Source organism: Pinus tabuliformis, chromosome 5_2, assembly GCF_031772625.1.
Source record: "Pinus tabuliformis cultivar Carrire ecotype Pingquan chromosome 5_2, CPIR1, whole genome shotgun sequence".
NCBI lineage: Eukaryota > Viridiplantae > Streptophyta > Pinopsida > Pinales > Pinaceae > Pinus > Pinus tabuliformis.
The window spans coordinates 983,999,897-984,022,279 of NC_142306.1; positions in this window are offsets into that span (position 1 = coordinate 983,999,897).

Below are 22,383 nucleotides of genomic sequence, written 5' to 3' on the forward strand. Positions count from 1 at the left end.
TCCTTAAGGAAGGAGAACACTCCACAAGCCATATGTCTATTCATACAATATTCCTTGACATCTCTCAATGGGGAGTCTCTAGCCTCTATATAGGCCTCATACATAGAATACCATAGTTCATTACCATGGTTCCCTCAATACCATCTATCTAATACCATTGGATTATTACATTATTGCTAACTACTTGTGGTTCCTTACCCGATGCAGGTTAACCACCTTATTTATTACTATGGCCCATCCCATTATTACATTATTCCCTTGGGTACCTCCCTCTATATCCTATATTATCCCCCTTAGGTATACTACATTCCACCCCCCTTCACATGTTTCATCCTCAAAACATAAGAATAACAAATAATAAGATCTACTCAAAAGAGTAGTCCATTGGTACCATGCATGTGCATCTAGCCATCCAAGAGAAAGGTGAACCCTCTATCTAGCTGGTTCCTCACTCGCTTGAGATGGAAGTTGACCCTGGTAGCTCTTCTGTGTTGATATGTAGTAGGTGTATCATCACCCCTCTCTATCTGTCATGTAGGGGTTGCTTTTCTTGTGGCTAATTTGTTGCCATCTTGTTGGTTGTTTTCTTGCGGGGTGATGTGGGTGGGGATATGCTGAAGTGTTAACCAATGGTGTATCTTTCTTTAATTCACCACCTAATGGAGCATGATTGGTATCTGGTACATGTTGTGGTGCCTGTTGTTGTTTCTTATCTTCCAATATTACTTCAACCACTGAGTCTTCATCTGATGTATCAGTACCTGTAACATTTTCTACTTCAACCTCCTTGGATTCTCCTTGTTTTTCTGGTACCTGGTTTGATGTTTGTGTTTGGTTGTCGACCATTAAAGGCTCATCATCTAATATGTCAGTGTCATTAGAGCTTTGTGCTTCTGCCTCCATAGTCTCTGTTTGGGTCTTATTAGAAATATCCTGCAATGTTATTTTCTTCTTTTTATACCAGAGTTTCATGAATTTCATCTATACATTAATATTGACAGTACCCATAGATTCCATCCAAGGATATCCCAAAACAACATCCATGTTATCCATATCTGAAATATAAAAATCACAATGCAACACATACTTATCCATAGAAAGCTTCAAATCTTTATAAACTTGAACATCCTCATCATCTACCTGTGTGTTTTCAATGTGTTTTGCTAGAACTTTCAATTTTTTTGCCAAATTAACATTGATAAAATTATGCTTGCAGCTAGGATTTATAGACACAATGATCTTCTCCTTCCGAATACATCCATGAACTTGCAATAAGGAGATACTAGCAAAAAATAACCCTTTAGGTTTCTTGGTTTCCTTCTTTCCTGTAAAAATAAAATATTTGCTAAGTTGTGTGCCTGTCTGTCTGATCTTAGTAAGAGGACCCAAAAAAATAGATTTAGGGTCAAAGTGGTCCCCACTGGATTTTGCGAAAATCTTCCAAGTAATTGTCCTTGGATAGCATTTTTGATGACACTACCACCATTGCCATCTTTCTTGGTCCAAGTAAATGGCTGCCACACGTAGTTTAGTTTCATCATCTATGATGTGATTCAAAGTGAAATATTGTTCCATTTGTGCCAGCCATATTTTCAGTTCAGAGCCATCAAATTTGTGCATCTTCATCAAATTCTGATCTAGGCACTGGAATTTTAGATTCGTGCTTCAGCTGTCCCACCATCACAAAAATTTCTGAAAAAAATAAATGTTTTTAAATCAGCGATATCTCCCTCATCCGGACTCCGATTCGACTATTTTTTTTTTTAAATTGGGTATTTTTTTGCAAAGAACCTAGATATGCAATTATATTCTACCAATTTTGCACCAGAACATATAGATATGATCTAAAAACTCGCCGCCCCAAAAAGTTCCAGCAAACAAATATAATAAAAAATTCCGTTTTGCCCAAGAAAGTGCTCTGATACCACTTGTTATAGATCTGACCTGCAAATATATGAATTGATACCAATATACCCAATAACTGTAAATAATCACCAAAAATAACAAAATTTGAATATAGATAGAAATGCTTCTATATTAGTAAAACCCTTAAGGTAGGGAAACACCATACATTCACTCCTTAAGGATAACACTCCACAAGCCATAAGCCTATTCATACAATAATCCTTGACATCTCTCAATGGGGAGTCTCTAGCCTCTATATAGGCCTCATACATACAATACCATGGGTCATTACCATGGTTCCCTCAATACCATCTATCTAATACCATGGGCTTATTACATTATTGCTAACTACTTGTGGTCCCTTACATGATACAGGTTAACCACCTTATTTATTACTATGGCCCATCCCATTATTACATTATTCCCTTGGGTACCTCCCTCTGTACCCCATATTATCCCCCCAAGGTATACTACACACCTTCACAACCTATTGTGCTTGAGTTAACTCCACCTGCTGGTAAAACTCTTCAAGGATCACTTCCTTCTCCTAGTATCTCTCCTAATTCATTTCTGCCTGGAACCATTCCCCTAGGTCTTAACCATTTTGGAGCAGTTCCTCCAGGTCCCTATCCTTTTAGTCAGATACCCTTCTTATTCCCACATCCCGGAGTCTATTCTACACCTGTCATGGCTACGTTGATTCGACCCAATATTACCTTAGGGATCCCAGTCTGGTACATCGATTCCCCCGAAAGCACTCCACCTAATCCATTGAAACCTTACACTACTTTGACCCCAGTCCAACCGATTGTTCCTACCCCTTCCTTTGCTTCAGTTCCTCATCAACCTTGATAATTTCTTACTCTTGTTGCGAAAGCATCTAGTAAGGGGGAACAGCTCAGAAGAAGGGAACTCAATATAAGGCTCCACTTGCAACTCCAACTCCTCCAAGCCACTGAAGCCTCTTCCTCCTTGTGCTTTGTGTGATGTTGTTAGTCACACCACCAATAATTGTCTTTAACTCCCTCATGTTAAGGATGTGGTCACTGATACCTTCCCTGATTCTAACATTCCCAAGGTGCATGTCACCTTACTTGAGTCAGATAAGAATATATTATCATTACACACAAACCACCCTTGTGCTTTTTGTGATAACTATGGCCATTATTCCCATCAATGTCGTCGTCTCAAATATTTTCATGATATACTTCAAGTGCTTCGTGAATTAGAGGTTGCTCATAATCAGTCCACCTCTCCTTTACCTGTGATTCTGGTCCCACTTCTACACTAGATCAGGAGGTCTCTACAATACCCATTGTGATCCCTCCCCCTGATGTCGAGATGATAGATAGTTATACTCCTATTCTCTACCTGTCATCATTCATGAGATTGTTACCTAGAAACTCCCCAGACATTTCCATTTGTGCTTCTGTTGAACCTTCTTCATCAAGAACATCGGTCTTAACATCGATAGATATTCCATCTACTAGTCATATGTCTCCCACTTTTGATGATGCATATGTGAACCTTGTCTCTCATGAAGAGGATTCAGGTATCTCTTCGTTATCATATGGTATTTCTTCCTCTAGTCTGCCCATCTTCAATTCTAATGAAGACATTATGGAAGCTATGACCACCCCTGATTATCCTTGGGATGATATGCACCATCATGTGTACTTCCTTCCACAGCAAACCCATGACCAATATGATGTGGAGTCCAAGGACTTCATTCATAGTGAGGTCAATTGGTTCAATAACCCATTACATCGAAACCATGAATTCAAACCACATCCACCTTGAGGCCATTACATTTCCACCCAATGTTTGGGTAAGGGGGCACCCACTTTTGAGAGTCCAAGAGAAGTAATTCTCCCAAACCCTCCTAGTGCATCTAGTAGTGTCTAATATAGTACCATTATTCTTCCCCATGTCAAAGAACCTCTAGAGTCTCATATCACTTTAGATCACTTTTGGGATGATCCACTTACTCATTCCTCCATCTTACCTTGACAACCCAGTCCCTTAGACATTGTTGTTGTTCAATCACCATGTTTTCTAGGTAAGCATCAGTTCATTATCTCTGAAGCCACTCTTTGGTATAGTGACACCATGTATGATAAATTCAATCCATTTGATTCATATAAGCAGTACCAAACGAGATTGGTAATCCACCATTTCCTTTCTCTAGCTGTATATATCCATTCTTCCCATAAGAAGCCATCCATAAACAAGTGGTGAAACACATCACCAAAATATGTTTAGATTCCATTACTCTAAATACATTTGGTATGCCCATAGCATACTCCATGTATCCATACAAAATGGGGGGGGCACACATGCCCCTCCATCTCCTCATCATCCTTTGGAGGATCTCGTTCCATTTGGGCCAAGATGCTTGAATCCTTTATTCAAACACTTGGAACACAATGGCACTCCACAAAATCCTCCTACTAGGGGGCATCATTCCCACCTTTTCATATCAAATCAGTCTCCTCCATCACATATACTGGGGGGTAGTATCCCACATTTCTTGGGGGAATGATGGTTGTCCCCTTAGCAATAGCCACATTCTCACTTGATCAACATAAGTCTCAGCCTAGAACCCACCTATCTAGGTATGGTCACTTATCCTTTCATTCCTTGGATAGTTTGCCCTATTGGACTCTCCAAGAAGCCATGTACATATCACATATTGTAGATGCTTGATACCATATCTTAAAATATTCTACTCTATGTGATGCCCCACTTACCACCTAGTCCCTAGGTTTGACTTAGGGGGTGGGGATGATTCTATATCTCCTCTAATAGTTCATTCCCGTGATCCTTTATTTCCTTACTTCTTCACTAGGAACCATCCTTCCAAGAAGCATTAAGGCCATCTTTAGACAAGTAAGGTCGTCTACCTGAAACTCATGGATCGTGATTCTAATGGTCAGTTTGTCCACTACAATCTCCACAAGATTTAGGGCCTTCTCCTCCTCTCCAAATTCTCCACAACCCACTATGAAAATGAATTGGATTTGGTGGAAAAAAGCCCTTTTATAAGAAAACCCTAGTATTTTTTGTCACCCATTGGGACCAAACTATATCTTCATTTGATGAACCATCAGCACCATTGGAAATTCCTCACTGAGTTCTATAATGGGTCTCCATTTGTTTTTGGTAATTTGAAACTTCACCTAGAAGCCATTTTTTCCATGAGGTCTCACTTTGCCACCTTTTAAAACTAAGTCCCTACATTTGAGATGCCCGTACTCTAGTACCACTTTACCTTTGCATTGGTTGACTCATGTGTCAATTTTCATCATGAGCAACCATCACTTACTCATGTTTTCATGGTCCCCACCAAGCCTCCCCCACATGGAAGTATCATCGAGTCACCCTTGTTCAGAGCAGCTGAGATGTGTCACCCTTGTACTTATGGAGTCTATTCTGAGTCCTCATTGCATCCTGCTACAGTGTTTCATTCATCCTCATGCTGCATTTATTCCATTTTATTCATATTTTGCCTCCAATTCTTCTGCTCTGTCTTTTTCAAACCCCCGTTTGAGTCATCGACCATCCCCTCCAAAATCAAGTCAATTGCTTCCAGGTCAACCACTTTTATTATGCTTTAACAAGGGAATTCATCAGTCTTCCATCCATCTTCTTTCCTTCCATCATCATCCCGGGTATTAGTCCATCAGTCACTCTACTATGTTCCCTCATGCCTTTGTTGAGGATTCCTCATTCCCTTAGCTCTAGCAAGCTCTCTTATGTCGACCTCGGCACATTTATTCCAGAAGAGTAGACTAGAGGGTGGTTTACCTTGGTTCCATATTCCATAATTTTTTGGTACATCGGATCAGGCAAAGGGACTCATTATTACCCTTTGACTTGGTTGTTTCTCATGTGCTTGACATCAGCTCCTTATCGCACCACTGAGATTCCTATGCTTGATGGTTCGGTGATCTAGATGATTGTCCTCGTGATTCTCGGGTGTGCGTAATATGTTTCAAACCTCATGAGGGGGTGGCCCTTCAGGGAGCCCCCCACATGCCCAGTTAACCATAGATGTTGATCCAACCTCCAATGTAGTTCCGCAGATTTGACGGTTTTGGTTTCCACCGCTTGCAGCGCCCACAACATGCATGTCTCCTCTAAATGATCCATTCAATTTTTTAGAGCCCTTTCCTATTTAGTAGGGCTTCCTTGGTTGTGATCCCCCCCTCCCCGTGTCATTTTGAGGGGCATTATATCTCATGTACTCAAATACTATTGTATTAAGTCCTAGCCCATGTTTTTTTCAGGCACATTATGTATATGTGATCCATTGTATTATTTTTTGGCCCACTGATGCCAGTGTATCATGTATCACATGCTTTATATCTCAATCCCACATTGATGGGCTCACCATTATTCTTTGTACGTAGTTATCTCATTGGGTATGGCTATGCCTCCCCCGCCTCATTTGAGATCATGTACTACCACATAAAAGGGAGACTTCTATCAATATTGTAGGTATCGCCCCCTCTATTATTTGCCCATCCTTGACTTTCTTCAGATCTCTCTCTCTCTCTCTAACTCCCCTTTTGGTGTCTCATGGAAGTGTAATTTACAACATATTTCGATCATACAATTTTCTCCTAACACCCATACGTGTGGGGGCAATCTGTTATCACCAAAAAATGATCACCTAGCCATTTCTAACTAGGTGGATCGAAATGCACCATGTAGATTTAATTTTACCATAGTAAAATCACTTTCATTGTGGAAAATAATTTAATAAACCACGTTTATTAAATTACTCTCTGATTTAAATAAAAAAACCCCATGAGAAAAATTAGATAAATCATTATTTATTTAATTTTCTCTAGGAATGATTATTAAATCATTATTTAATAATTATTCCTTGGCACATTTGACTAAATCCCTTAGGAATATTTAAATAAATCATTATTTATTTGAATTTCCTTATTTCTTTTATTAGAATAATTATTTTGGTTTCACACCTTTCTTGTTTGTGGCGAAATAATTCATAAATCATTTTATATGTTAATTATTTTTAAATAAAGGTATTTGACCATTTTAAATTCATTTTCCCTCTCCAATAAATATAATAAAGTATTCCAAGTAGTTAGATCTGAATTTGGTTAATAATATTTTATTATTCTCCATTTTCGAGATTAACTCCATACTTTGCTATATAAAGGAGGGTTTTTCATTCATTCTTCACCATGATCATTATCATCGTCAACATTATCGTCATTTTTCTTGAGCTCCCATTTTGAGTTCTTCACTTTTTGTTTGGGTTTTTCACATTGAGAGAGAGGATGAATTTTCTGAAGCGTTAAGGATATCAAAGGACCCATCCCACGGAGGGGGGCTTACAGACCAATCTGTAAATATCCTTCACTGGATATTATCAATAAAAGATTAATTCATTTAAAATTGTCTTTCCAATTGGGTTATTATACTGGATTCTTTATATTGTTGCTTTCTGTTTTGGGTTATATCTTCTTTTACTACAGGTTTTCTATTTTTGTTTCAGATCTAAGATGACAACAACCATCAACTTGTTGTTAGGGTCACTTGTCACCTAGTGACTTAAGTGAAGTATTTTTGGTACACCTTCCAAGAATTTTCACACTAACACAAGTGGCCCAATCTTCTATGCCACAATTCACCAATGTCTCGGCTCTGCACCTTCTCTTCTTTTGTGCTCAAAGAAGCATAATATTCTACATCCAATTTGTAGAGGTTCTTCATGCAAACCCCAATCCACTTCACTTGTCCTGAGGTTATGTGACAAAGGAAAACCTTTCCTTTTCTAAATATCACATTATAGCCACGATCCTCCAACATATCAACTGAAACCAAATTCTTCTTCAGACCTGGAACATACATGACACCTTTTAATGTGAGAGGAGAACCCAACTCCCTCTAAAAAAAATAATAGTACTAATGTTGGTCGCGCTATAGCTTCCATAATCTACCATTTCGATGTGCATCTGGAGGTCCTTCTCCTCCAAGTCACTGAAGAATTATTTGTTGTCATTCATATGGAATGAGGCTCCAGTATCCAAATACCATACACTACCCATCACCGATGTCACCATGCAAGAAATGAGGGTGAAATCCAACTTGAATTGTGAAGCAAGGGCTTCACCCGCTTCTCCTCCTGAGGGATTCTTGTTGGCCTTCTTGTGTGAACACTTTGTGGCATAGTGTCCTAGCTCATGAAAGTGAAAACATTTAATCTTCGACAATTCCTTCTTTCCACCTTGACTGGAATCTCCTTTGGATTAGCATTTCTTTCATTTCCCTTTCTTTTCCTTTCCAGCTAAGTCACATTTCTCCTCATCATCATGCTCGGATGAGGTTCCATCTCTGGTGCTCCGCCTTATCTATTCTTGTACCAAGTCAGACCCCAAACACTCCCACTCTAGTAGCTTCTCCCTCCCATTTAATGAATCCTAGTAGTTGTGTCAGCTCTTTGGAATGCCTAGAAGTGTTAGGCTGACCAAACCATCTTCAACAACTATAATACCAACACTCCCAATCTCATCCTGACACTGGGTGAACTTGCTCAAGTACTGTGGCATTGTGTCACCCTTCTCCATCTTGATTTTCCGAAGCTTGTCCTTCAGTGCTAGCTTCCCATGGTCATTGTTGTTCTCAAAGGGGTCTATCAAGGCCTTCCACATTACATATGGAGTCTCTTTCCCTTAGGGGTTCGAGATAATATGATCTCGAACTCCTTCTAGTATGATCCTTCTTGCCTTTGCAACACATTTCCTCCACTTTTCCAGATATTGAGCATCAGTTGCTCGAGGCTTAAGAATATATTTTTCTATGAATTCCTTTTGCCCATTATCTTCCAACACTGCATCCATCATGTCCTTCCAAGAAATATAGTTCAAACTACCCTCAAGGGCATATTCCAATCTCAATCCATATAACGACATCCTGCTAATTCTAAAGAATGATGCTGCAAATTCAATTTCACCTGCAAAAGGCAAACTTGTATTCTCCTCTTCTAGAGTGATTTCTGCTCCAATACCATGTAGAAATTCCTTGTAGATTCAAACTTCTAATTGTAATTTACTAAAACAATAGACTTGAATCTACTCTTATCATCAGCGGAAACAAATAAACGATCGCAAAATCACGAAGCATACAAGAGAAAGAATTCAATCAACATGTTACACAATGATTTCTTGGGGAAAGCCACAGCTAAAAACCCCCACTATCTGTATATTGCATTAGTCAAAAAATATGAGAAGAATACAATGCTTTGTGCAAGCCCGAGGAACCTCTTATCTTTCTCTATCTGTCTCACAACTTCCTCGACAAGCCCAGGCCAATACTTAACCAAATGTTGGATTGCCCAAGTCGTTATTTCCTTGCATTGCTTCCTTGGGAATTAACCCCCTATTAATTAGGGAAATTCCTCAATATGAATTGCACAATACTCATGGGCCTTCCTCTGAATGCATGCACCACCTGTATAATTTGGATGATTATAAAACTTATAGTACAATGTCCCTTAACTCCAATCTCAAATGGGTAACTCTTAGATCTAACTAGTTGAACACATGAAGGAACACCCCACTGTCTAACCTCCTACTAGTTCCTCCATCAAATGGAACTAGTTTAACTGACTTTAACCTGGTTAAACTAAATTAATTAATTACAACTCAAAATAATCTCAACAAAGGATCCTATAATGTAGGAGACACACTACATGACTCTAGTTAGACCCTCAACTCGAATCAACTGAGCCAACTAAGTTAATTTAACCTAGTTAACTCGCACAAGTTTTCTTGTGATGTGGAATTACAATTTTATTCCTAATTTAATTCAAGGAAAAAATTAAATTAGCATTTTCTTGTTACCTTTCAACATACAAGAGACTGCGAGAACGTTGTTATTGGAAGCTAACTTACCCGTTAAATTATCGAAAGAAGCAGTTGGGGCAACAATATACATCCTAAAGAGGGCATGATTTTGGGTAAACAATGATAAAACTCCATACAAGCTATGGAAAGGAAGACCTAATTCTATAAAAAAATTCAGAATATTTGGAAGCAAATGCTTTATGAAGATAAATGACAATTCACTAGGCAAGTTTTATTCTCATTTTGACAAAGGAATTTTTCTTGGATATTCATTAAGAAATGAGACCTACAAATGCCACAACAACCATCTTCAAAAGGTGGTAGAAATCATTGATGTAAATATAGATGTGACTCTTCTCGAAAAAGATGCAGATCTAACAAATGAAGAAGACCTTATCCTTACAAAATAGGAAGAAGGTGTAGTAAAAGAAGAGCAGGAGCCAAAAATGAAAAAGAGGAACAAAAACAAACACCATCAAAGACAACCTTCAAGTTTGTACAAAAGCATCATCTAGAAGGCTAGGTTATGGGAGATATGGACATAGTAATACAAACAAGAAGGATGGAAAACACAGAAAAAAAGAGTGATATCGCCTTGCTCTCCCACATAGAATCAAAGGATTTCCCAGAAGCAAGTAAGTATCCATGCTGGATAAAAGTAATGGAAGAGGAGATGAACCAAATTGAAAAGAATAGAACATGGGAACATGTACCTTATCCAAAGGATAATAATGTCATAAGAACCAAGTGGGTGTTAAAAAATAAAATGAATGAAGATGGAAAATTCATCAGAAACAAGGCAAGATTGGTGTGTAAGGGGTATACTTAAATTGAAGGAATTTACTTTGAAGGGACCTTTGCTCCAGTTGCCAGACTAGAGGCCATAAGGATGTTTTTATCATTTTCATGTTCAAAAGGCTTCAAAGTCTATCAGATGGATGTAAAGCCAACCTTTCTAAATGGAAATTTAAAAGAAGAAGTATACATGGAACAACCATAAGGTTTTGACTTGTCTGAAAATAAATACTTTGTATCCAAAATAAATAAGGTCGTGTATCAGAATAAAACAAGCTCCAAGAGATTGGTATGCTAGACTTGGTAATTATCTTCAACAATAAGGGTTCAAGAGAGGATTGCAAGAAGTAACCTTTACATGAAGACAGATGAAGATAATCTACTAAACATACTGGTATATGTGGATGATCTTATTTTTGGCAGCAATAATGATGAAATGAGTCATAAATTTTCCCAAGAAATGTCAAAAGAATTTGAAATTTTAATGATTGGAGAGTTGTCCTTCTTTCTTGGACTTCAAGTAACTCAAACCAATGTTGGAATGTCCATAACAAAATCAAAGTACCTCAAGGAAATGCTTAAGTGATTTGGCATGGAAGAATGTGTTGTGGTAAACACACCTATGATTACAATTTGCAAGTTGAGTAAGGACAATGAATCTCATATAATATACGCAACTCTCTACAGATTAATGATTAGAGGTATTTTATATTTGACAGCTTCACAATGACCAGACATCATGCAGGTAGTAGGTATGGTGGTATGGTTCCATTCAGCCCCTAAGGAATCTCACATGTAAGCTGTAAAAAGGACATATAGATTTCTAAAGAGCACCCCTGATTTTGGACTATGGTATCCTAAGAGAACAAATCTTACCTTGACAACATACACCGATGTAGATTGAGCATGAAGCATTGATGACTAGAAGAGCATGAGCAGAAATGCATTTTTCTTTGGAGATTTTATTGTATCTTGGTTAAGCAAGAAACAATCGTCCATATCTATTTCCACACCTGAAGTCAAATATATTGCAATAGTAGATTGTTGTACATAAATACTTTGGATGGAGTAGGAAGCCTTGAAAGATGTCAAAATATAACTAAAGAAACTGATCACTATCTTCGGTGCCAATGCCAGTGCAATCAATCTCTCAAAACACCCAGTCATGCACTCAAAAATGAAACATATTCCAATCAAGTACTAATTTCTTCGAGAATAGGTTGTTGATTAAAACATAAAAATGGAATATATTAGCACTAAGGAACATATTGTGGACATATTCACTCAACCTATGCCTCGAGAACTATTTGAATACCTTCCTCAAAGGATAGTTTCCATCTCTCTTCCATCCCAGTAAAGCATCCCTTTGCTATTGATGTCAAAGGGGGAGTAGTGGGAAGTGAGGGGTAGTAGCACAAAGTCAAGGGGAGCAATGTGATGACAGAGGGGGTAGCATAAAAATTGGAAGTTGTGGAATGTTGCCATCAATAACAAAGGGGGAGATTGTTAAGAAAATAGTTGTTATTGATGTACAAAGAATGTCCAGTTGAAGAGGAGAATAACATAGGCTTGAATATCACTTTAATTCCTTTCCAACGAGATATAACACACCCCCTAACTCCTCTCCATTGAGGAGAAATGAATTTTCTAATTAAAAAACCACCTATCTACCCTCCAGTCAAGTCAGACCTTTTTTGGGTAACCCAACCAATATAAATAAGGGAGTTTGTTCCTCCATTTTAACTCTAGTTTATTCAAGCACGAAGTAGAAGAACTCAAACCTGAAGAGGAAGTAAACAGGGTCATATCTCGTGAACCTAGATATTATGCTCTTAGCCTGCAAAATGATACCCAAATACAGAATATGCGAAGAAAAGATACCCAGAACACAGAATAACAATGATTTTAATATTCAGAGAGTAATGTTCACTTGCCTCTTCGAGGGGGCAACCTCCAATAGAGTAGAGCTCGATTACAAAATAAGACACGATGCTCCTCGCAGGGAGTCTCTGTCCTTTATATATGACTCATACATGCAATACCACTAATCAATACCGTGGGTTTTATTAATACCATCTATCTAATACTACGGCCCATTTGCAACTAACTGTGGTCCCGTCATTAATTGCAGGTTAACCACTTACAAATATTAATATGGGCTTTATTGACTCTTGACTATGACGTGATCCCATTACATAAAAAAGGGGGTTATGGTGGGACCCTAACATGCCCTCCCCCTTAAGACTAGCCTTGTCCTCAAGGCTGAAGCTACGGAAACTGCTGAAGAATAGTGGTTGGTTCCCAAGTTGCATCTTCCGGAGAGGTGTCTTTCCATTTGACGAGGACTTCCTTAATCATGCGGCCGCGCAGGTGCTTGTCTCGTTTGTCTAGGACCTGTTCGGGTTGAAGCCAGATTGACCCTTCTTCGTCCAATTCAGGTAGACTGGTTTGAATTCGGCAATTGTTCCCAATCACTTTCTTGAGGTACGATACATGGAAAACTGGATGGATTTTTGCAGTGGGTGGCAAAGCCAACTTGTAAGCCACTTCTCCAATGCGCTGAAGTACTTGGTATGGTCCGTAGAATTTTGGAGATAGCTTCTGACAACCCTTGTCTTTGAGTGATGTTTGCTTATATGGTTGCAGCCTCAAAAAGACCTGATCCCCTTCTTGAAATTGGCGCTCGGAGCGATGCTGGTCAACCTGTTGCTTCATGTGGTTTTGAGCTTGATGAAGATTCTCTCTAAGATGGGCGAGCATGGTTGTGCGGTGTTGTAGGATTTGATCCACTGCTTGTACTTTTGAGCACCCCTTGAGATAAGAAGTAGGGGAAGGCGGAAGTTGACCATATACTGCTTCATAGGGAGTCATTTTGGTGGTGGCATGATAGTTGGTGTTATACCACCATTCAGCCAGAGGTAACCACTGTACCCAAAGGTGTTGCTTTTCTGAAGTGAAACACTGAAGGTAGGTTTCTGGACATTTGTTGACGGCTTCGGTTTGACCATCTGTTTGCAGATGATAGGAAGTACTGAGTTTTAGTTGAGTGCCTTGTATCCTGAAGAGTTCCTGCCAAAATTTACTGGTGAAGATCAGGTCGCGATCGGACACAATAGAAGTAGGCATGCCATGCAATTTGAAGATCTGATCCATGAAAGATTGAGCGACCAAAGTTGGTGTAAACGGGTGGGGTAGGGCACAGAAATGAGCATACTTCGACAGTCGGTCCACAACCACCATGATGACTGACTTGTTCCCTGACTTTGGAAGACCTGTAATGAAATCCATAGAAACCTCCGTCCAAATTGATGTCGGAATGGGCAATGGTTGTAATGTGCCTGGTGTGTTAACGGTTTCCCCTTTGTGGCGTTCACAGACATCGCATTCTGCTATGAAAGTAAGGATGTCCTTTTTCATGCATGTCCAAAAAAATTATCTTCTGGTGCGAGCATACGTCTTCTGAAAGCCTGAATGTCCTGCAATGGGAGATGAGTGCAATTCTGCCAAAATGCGACTTTTGAGGGTGGATGTTGGTGATATTATGACTCTGTCCTTGTAGCGAAGAATATCATCCTGCCATGAGTAGCCCTTGGTGGAATTTGGAACTACCTGCAATTGAGAAATGAGTTGGGATAGCTCGGGGTGTGAAAACCATTCCCTGCGAGCCTCTTCAATCCATTTTGGAATGGGGAGGGAAATTGCTAGTAGAGTACTTTCCTCCTCAAATTGGCGAGATAATGCATCTGCTACACTATTGTCTTTCCCTTTCTTGTAAATGATTTCATAATCATATCCCAGCATTTTAGCAAGCCATTTATTTTGTTGTGGGGAGGATAGGCGTTGCTCCAAAAAATATTTAAGACTGTGATGATCTGTGCGGACTTGGAAACGTCGCCCCAATAAGTAAGGTCGCCAGGTCTCGACTGCATGTAAGATGGCCATCATTTCCTTCTCGTAGGTAGATTGGCCCAGATTCCTCCCACTTAGTTGTTGGCTTGTGAAGGCCAAAGGCTGCCCTTCCTGCATTAAGACCACCCCAATACCTGTACCCGAAGCATCACATTCAATGACAAAAGATTTGGTGAAGTCAGGTAGTGCTAAGACTGGAGTGGAACACATGGCATTTTTTAGAGCTGTAAATGCCTGTTGTGCTTCCTCATTCCAGAAGAATGAATTTTTCTTTAGGAGTTGAGTGAGGGGCTTCGCTATGCGACCATAGTTGCGGACAAATTTACGATAATAGCCTGTGAGACCCAAAAATCCTCTCAAGCTCTTCAAGGTCTTAGGTTGAGGCCATTCTTGCATTGCCTGGATCTTTTTGGGGTCCACCTTGACACCTTCACGCCCCACAATGTGGCCCAAATACTCAACTTCTTCCATGCCAAACGAACACTTGGACATCTTGACAAATAATTTATGCTTGCGAAGCAGTTGCAAGAGTAGATCTACATGCTGAAGATGTGCAGCCCAAGTGCCACTATAGATGAGGATGTCATCGAAGAAGACAAGGAAAAATTTCCTGAGATATGGTTTGAGAATGTGGTTCATAAGGCTCTGAAAAGTAGAGGGGGCATTACAAAGACCAAATGGCATGACCAGGAACTCATAATGGCCTTCATGAGTTCTGAAAGCAATCTTGGGAATGTCGACTTCCTTCATGCGAATTTGGTGGCAGCCTGAGCAAAGATCCAGCTTAGTGAAGAATTGAGCCCCAGTGAGTTCATCCAGCAAATCGTCAACCACCGGGATGGGAAATTTATCTTTGACTGTCAACTTATTGAGGGCCCTGAAGTCGGGACACATCCGCCACTGCCCATCTTTCTTGAGCACCATGACCACTGGGGATGAATAAGGACTAATGCTGGGACGAATGACACCTACTTCCAAAAGTTCCTTGATTATTTTTTCTATTTCATTCTTTTGGGTGAATGGATATCTGTATGGGCGCACATTTGGGGGTTGGGCCCTTGGAACCAAGGTGATGCTATGATCATGTTCCCCTCGCGAGGGTGGAAGCTCATGAGGCTTGTCAAAGACCGACAGATGGTTATTTAAAATCTGTTGCATCTCAGGATGAATTGGCAGAGACTTGGTTTCGACTGCCTGGATGGCATTAAATTGAGCGACCACTCCATGATTGCCCTTTTTTAACAATTTTTCCATCCTATGCGAGCTGATGATAGAGGGGGCTCCTGCCTGGAGTCCACGGAGGGTATGTGTGTAGTTGTTCTGCTTAAAACTCATATATAACTCCTGGAAATCCATTGTGATTGGCCCAAGAGTGCGGAGCCATTCAGCACCGAGGACAATGTCGCAACCCCCCATGTGTATGGCAAACATGTGGGTTTTCAACTGATAATCCCCCATTTGAAGTTTGACATTTTCACAGCGGCCTTCACATTTCATTGTGCCTCCATCCACAATTTGGACTTGGAAGTTAGAAACTGCTCGTACAAAATAATGCACTGCTTCTGCGACTTTTTGATGGAGGAAATTATGTTTACTTCCACTATCAATCATGACTACTACTGGGCGATGTTTAAGAAAACCCCTGATTTGAGAGTTTGAGGGGAAGAAATCCCTGCCAACGCATGCAGTGAAATAACTGGTTCGTCAGAGACATTGTCCTTTTGGTTGTCGTCTTCTAGTGCCTCATTTTCCTCAAGTGGTGGATCTTCCTCTGTTGAGCTGTAGTCAGTGGCATCTATTTGAAAAAATTTGGGCTCCTTGCATTTATGACCTGGGGAGTATTTTTCATCACAGTAGTAACATAGTCCTTGCTTTCTTCTGTCGGCCATTTCCGCAGGTGACACCTTTTGGACCTTAAGTGTTTGAGTTGGGTTGTGAGCCTGTGGGGGGCGACCTTTAGCGGAGAAATTTGGGCGACTGTATTGGGCTGCTAATGCACGTTCCACGTTACAAGCTACCTTGCAAGCCTCCGTCCATGTGGGAGGGTGGTGCAGTAGGACTTGAGCTTTGATGGCTTCTTTAAGACCGTTGATAAAACATTCCGTGTAGAACACATCTGAGAGACCCCAAGTGCGGAAGGCTAAGGCTTCAAAAGTTGTACTATATTCATCCACTGTACCAGTCTATCGGAGCTTAGTAAGATGACCCAAAAAAGATGATTCCTGGTCAAAGCGGTCTTGAAGAGCTTTGGTGAATTTGGTCCAAGTCCTAAAAGGTCCAGTGCAATGTTGATGCCATTCCCACCATTGCCACCTTTCATTGTCCAAGTACATGCTCCCCAACATAAGCTGAGTCTCATCATCTAAGATGTGATTCAGTTTGAAATACTGCTCCATTTGTGCTATCCATGCCGACGGGTGAGAACCGTCAAATTTATGCATATCCAACTTGGGAGGTCGCTGACTGGGTTGTTGGTGGGTGTGCCAGACGTGAGGAGAGTGGCTAGACTCACCCTCATTGTGTCCATTGTCATTATACGCCTCCTCGTGGGCTTTCTCCTTGCCCTTCAGGATTATTTTCTCGACCATGCTACATAGTCTACTAAGCTGAATGTGGAGGGTTTGCACTGATTCTTCAAGTTTGTCCATCCTTTCATTGGCCATCGCTTAAGCTCTAGTTTCTACCATACACCAACCTGATTTTTTGAAAATTGGCACCGCCTAAAAAAAAAATTCACTAAGAAGTGAATGGTACCACCGTGCTCAGCTCGTCGTCCTAATTCTGATGGGCTAGATCACCAAAAAGCACCCCGAAAGATCTCAGACTCGTTTTTTTTTTTTTTTTTTTGAAAACTCCTAACGGAGTTTTACTCCTTCCTTATCAATACTGCAGTCGCCAAATCCTCAAAATGTCAATGCAGCCAAAAGTCCTGCGAAAATTATACCCTGGTATAGGAACCCTTCACAACGACTTTGATCTGGTGGATCTGAGAGATCTAAATGGCGGATCTGATAGCTCTGGGCGGCGGAACAGACTGCTTCTGCGGATCTGATGCATCTAATAGATCGGAATGGCTGATCTGCAAACTCGAGACTACGGGACTGATGTCTGCTGCTGCTGCATCCCTTTGCACAAGCGGATCTGGAAGAGATGATGTGTGATCCCCCGATAGAAAAGGGAACTATGGTCTTGAGGAGTGTCAGGTGCTACAGATCGCAATATACATAAGGGTCTGGTAGTAGTACTTGTCCCAATGTTTCAGGGCTCTAACTAAGGAGGATCGACCGTACCCTTAGCCGTACAACCCGACTACCCTATCGTATGGGCGAGTAATCTCTCCGAGTGCTGTTCTCGGTGTACTATAGCCGCAAGACGGCTGACGGTTTATCTATGGCGAGGTTTCAAGGGAGCCTAGGGGGCTTCCGATATACCCAGAGGGTACGTGAAAGACAGTCCGTGCGCGGTTCTGTCTAATGCGCTACTACTCGAAGGGGTACCCGCAGGGGTTACAAGGGAGTCCAACAGACGTGACCACCTCTTGTATTTCCTGCGTGCATGCCTCCCCAAATCCACAGGTTTATGCGCTCAACGATAGATCCCGTGGTTTAAAGACGCCAAAACACATCTCTAGCCAAAAAAAAAATTGCTAAGAAATGGAGATCCCACCGGCCCTGGAAAGTGCTCTGATACCACTTGTTATGCTCTTAACCTGCAAAATGATACCCAAATACAGAATATGCGAAGAAAAGATATCCAGAACATAGAATAGCAATGATTTTATTATTCAGAGAGTAATGTTCACTTGCCTCTTCGAGGGGGCAACCTCCAATAGAGTAGAGCTCGATTACAAAATAAGACACGATGCTCCTCGCAGGGAGTCTCTATCCTTTATATATGACTCATACATGCAATACCACGAATCAATACCGTTGGTTTTATTAATACCATCTATCTAATATTATGGCCCATTTGCAACTAACTGTGGTCCCGTCATTAATTGCAGGTTAACCACTTACAAATATTAATATGGGCTTTATTGACTCTTGACTATGACGTGATCCCATTACATAAATAAGGGGGTTAGGGTGGGACCCTAACACTAGAGGAAATTTGAAGGAAGGCTTTATGGTTTTTATCTATTAAGGGTTATTGAATGGATTTTTCTGATCAGATTTTGAAGCATTTATAAGTTATCTTTATGGGAAAATTCAACCTACTTTTAACACTATAATCGACCTCCATTTGTGAACAGAATTCGACCTCCTTGTAGCACAAATTTCAGCCTTGACATGACCCTAATTCACCCTGTACTTGCACAGATTTGGCCTCCTATGGACAGATTAGTCCCTATGATTTTGGCCTGGTTTGGAGCAGACTTGGAGTTGGCTTTGTTTTGTAGGTACCCTTGAGGCAACCTTTTGGAGCAAACTTTGGACGAGACTTTGAAGTGATGTTTGAAGAGTCATTGAAGTAGTTTTTGAAGAGTTTTTGGAGTAGACATTGGAGAATCTCTTATCATCTTTTTGAAATGAATTTGAAGAAATTTTGAAGCCATTCTTGGAGCAGCCTTTGGAGACACTTTGAAGGAAGTATTTTGGAAATATTTTGTTAATTTTTTGAAGTATATTTGAAGTATTTATGAAGGGTGGAGCCTAAGATGATTAGTGTCCTCATAAAGACCAAGTTGGTGCCTAAATTTTCTTAAAAGGATTGGTGTCCTCAATCAAAGTTGGTGCCTTGGAGAATTGATGAGATTGTAAAAATTGGAGTCTATATTAGTAAAATGGATTCATGACCTCATCATTGTTATTTGAACAATCGTTATATAAAATATTTTTTATTTTATTTCTTGTCTTCTAGAATAACTTTTGATTCTTGGAGGCATTGTTCTCTGCACTTTGTGTTATGTCATGATGTAGGAAAACTACAAGCTATATTTTCAAAAACTCTCTGAGGGAATGGCAATGATGGAGGCCCTACGACTTCGCGTTGCTACTCCTTAAGGACTAGGTTAACTTTCACAGGTGCCCCTACCATCACACCTGCCTGTCTCCAACCTGCGGGCTCCTCGGCATTACAATTTGCAATCTGACCCCATCTTTTGTGCACGACCATTACTGCCTCTGACCTCCATCTCGACGGTTGGCATGGAACAAGACGTCATCGACTACACTGTGAACCCAAATCCCTACGAGGAGATTTGGTCACGCCCTCGCGCTGTGTCGGGTTCCGGCTCTTTTGGCTCGTCTTTCCACCCACTGTCTGCTCAGAACCCTGCCCTGAACTGTCCTGGGCCATCTGTACCCCACTTGCCGCCCACTATTACACTAAACGCCTCATCCAGTTTGGACTGTCGTCTGCTCTCCCCGACAACCCTCAACCTCATCGGGACCTACCTACACCCATCCCCCTCATTTGACTCTCCATTGCCTGACCTCCCCCATTCTACTACTCCATCTGGTACCTCCATCTCCTCAGGTATCTCATAGCCTGGGTCATCTACACTCCATTTCTCCTCGTCGGCTGGGTGTGCTTTTCTAAACCCTAACTACCCCCCTCACAGTTTCCCTATTCCATTAGGTTGCTTCAGCACACCTGTCCCTATTGGGTTGTGTTATATTCTTTCCACGACTAGCCCACATAGTTAACCGGGGGGTTACAAGGGGGGCGGAGCCCCCTCTTTGTTGTTCCAATTTTGTAGTGGGGGGAGTCACAGGGGGTTTGAGGGATGCAGGTGACCCCGCTCTATGGGGTCCAGGGCAACGCCTCGGAAAATTTTGGTTTTGGTCCCTATGTTAGGTTGGGCGGACCCACCTATGGTTTTATGCATGATTTTCACACATGGTTTTGGACGCGATGGTCTTCGGTCCATGGTATTGGATGCTTCGGCATGTATAAATATGTATTGTAACATTGAAAGGAACATAATGAAAAATCAAGCTGGTAGTCCCGGTTTTGGGATCCAGGGGAAAATCTCTGTGTATATGTGTTTATGTGTTATTCTCTTGCATTGTTTATTTTCTATGTTTTAGAATTCGTATGCAGGTAATTTCTGTACAGGGTTAAAACCTACAGTCCCAAACCCTAAGACTACTCCCCCTACTCCGCAAGAGGTTAACCAGGGTATCAGGGGTCCCTTCCGCGACTACCTGATGGCTCGCAGGTCTAACAAGGTCAAGAAAGGTAGGTGCTTAAAGGTCACTAACAAGGACATCAACCTCTCTCTGGGGAAAGACCTTACAATGGGCAAAGAGGTGGACATGACCAACAGGGTTGATCTGAAAATCACTCATGAGTGATCTCAGTTAAATAACTAATGAATGCAGGTATTATAGGCTCATGTGCTGGTGTGTATCTATGTTATCTTAGGCAACGGATCGATCAGATTGCAAAATACACAGACACTGGAATGGAAAACTGTAAGAGAAACACAGTAAGCAAATACAAGAACACAACAAACTTAATAAGGAGTTCACCCTATCCTCCAGGGCTACGTCTCCGGTCTAGCTTTCAGTGGTGGCGTTTTTTTATTGTGTCTTTAAAGTAGATATTTACAATGAGGAGCTCACTTTGAGTCTCCTGAAACAGAGGATGCTTAGCAGGGTGGTTCTTAGATTCCCCAAGCCACTAGAGTGCACAGACTCTTTCCTTACCAAGTCTCGACCTCTCTGGTCTGTAATGGGAGGAGCCCAATGTGGTACTACATTCCCGACAGATCCTCACAGGGATTTCTTGAACCTCTCAAGCCTTCTATCTGCTCGAAGCTGCCTTACACTGCAGGTCAACTCAGGTCTCTGTTTTTCTGCCTCTTGCTTCACTATCTCTTCTGTCTCTCCATCTCACTGCCTTTTTCTTTCTTATAGTTCTCTCTCTGCTCCTCCTGTCTCTTCATGGCTTAAATTCAATTTGTCCTTTACTGTTCGATTCCTCTTCCGCCCCTTCAGATCACCTACTACTGTTTGCTTAGAGTTCCCTGCCTCTGCGTCATTGCCAACGTCTCACAGGTAGGTGGCCACTTGTCCTCTCACGAACTGCGCCAGCTCTTCCTCAACAGTTCGGTATTTTGGTTACACTGTGGAATGACTCATCCACCAACTCAGTGGTCAAATCAGACTTCAGACTTTTATATGTCGCGGCTTAATTCCCCTGACAAATCCAGTTTCTCCATCGGGTGAAATCTCCACCGTTAGATCTGGAGCCCTCATATCCGACGATGTTTGCTCTTATCATGCGGTTGACTTGCTCGACCATTAGCCTGTGATGAGAGGCGGTTTTCTCTCTCATCCACGGACACATGTCGTGTGATGAATGGAATCGCTCGTTTTCTGCCAAATCTGCTTACCACCCCAATATGCCTTCTATATACCGCCAGTTTTGGGAGCACGGGACCCCCCTTTTGCCTTAGCGCTTTCCCTATGGTTTCCCGGCTTCCCATGCGATCAAGTGCTTCGGGGCTTTTCCTTCTCGAGGGGTTTTTCCCAACGATGCGTGATTTCGAGCTTCCCAACTGCCAGTTTTGCCTCCTGCGCGGTCTCCATGGGCCTCAGTCAGTGCGCTTTGACTGAGGTCCTCGTCGTTCCTTGTTGGCTGCAAACTACCACTATCCAGAGGTCTTCCTAATAGCTCTTTGTTCATAAACTCGAAGTCTGTCATGATTTGATACAGTCATGGCACTTTGCTAACTTTCATGGATCCAATTCAGATCATGGCCTTCCCACTGAAAAAGTTTTTGAACCACCAAAAGTTGGTTTTCAAGCATCGATTAAGTGAGGGTACAATTGTCTCACTTGTCCAATCTCTATCCACTTTGCACTGCTTGGATTTGAACCCTTGAGCCCAATTCTGAGGTACTCAACATCTCCCCTGCACATCATCCTCACCTTCCTGTCCAAAA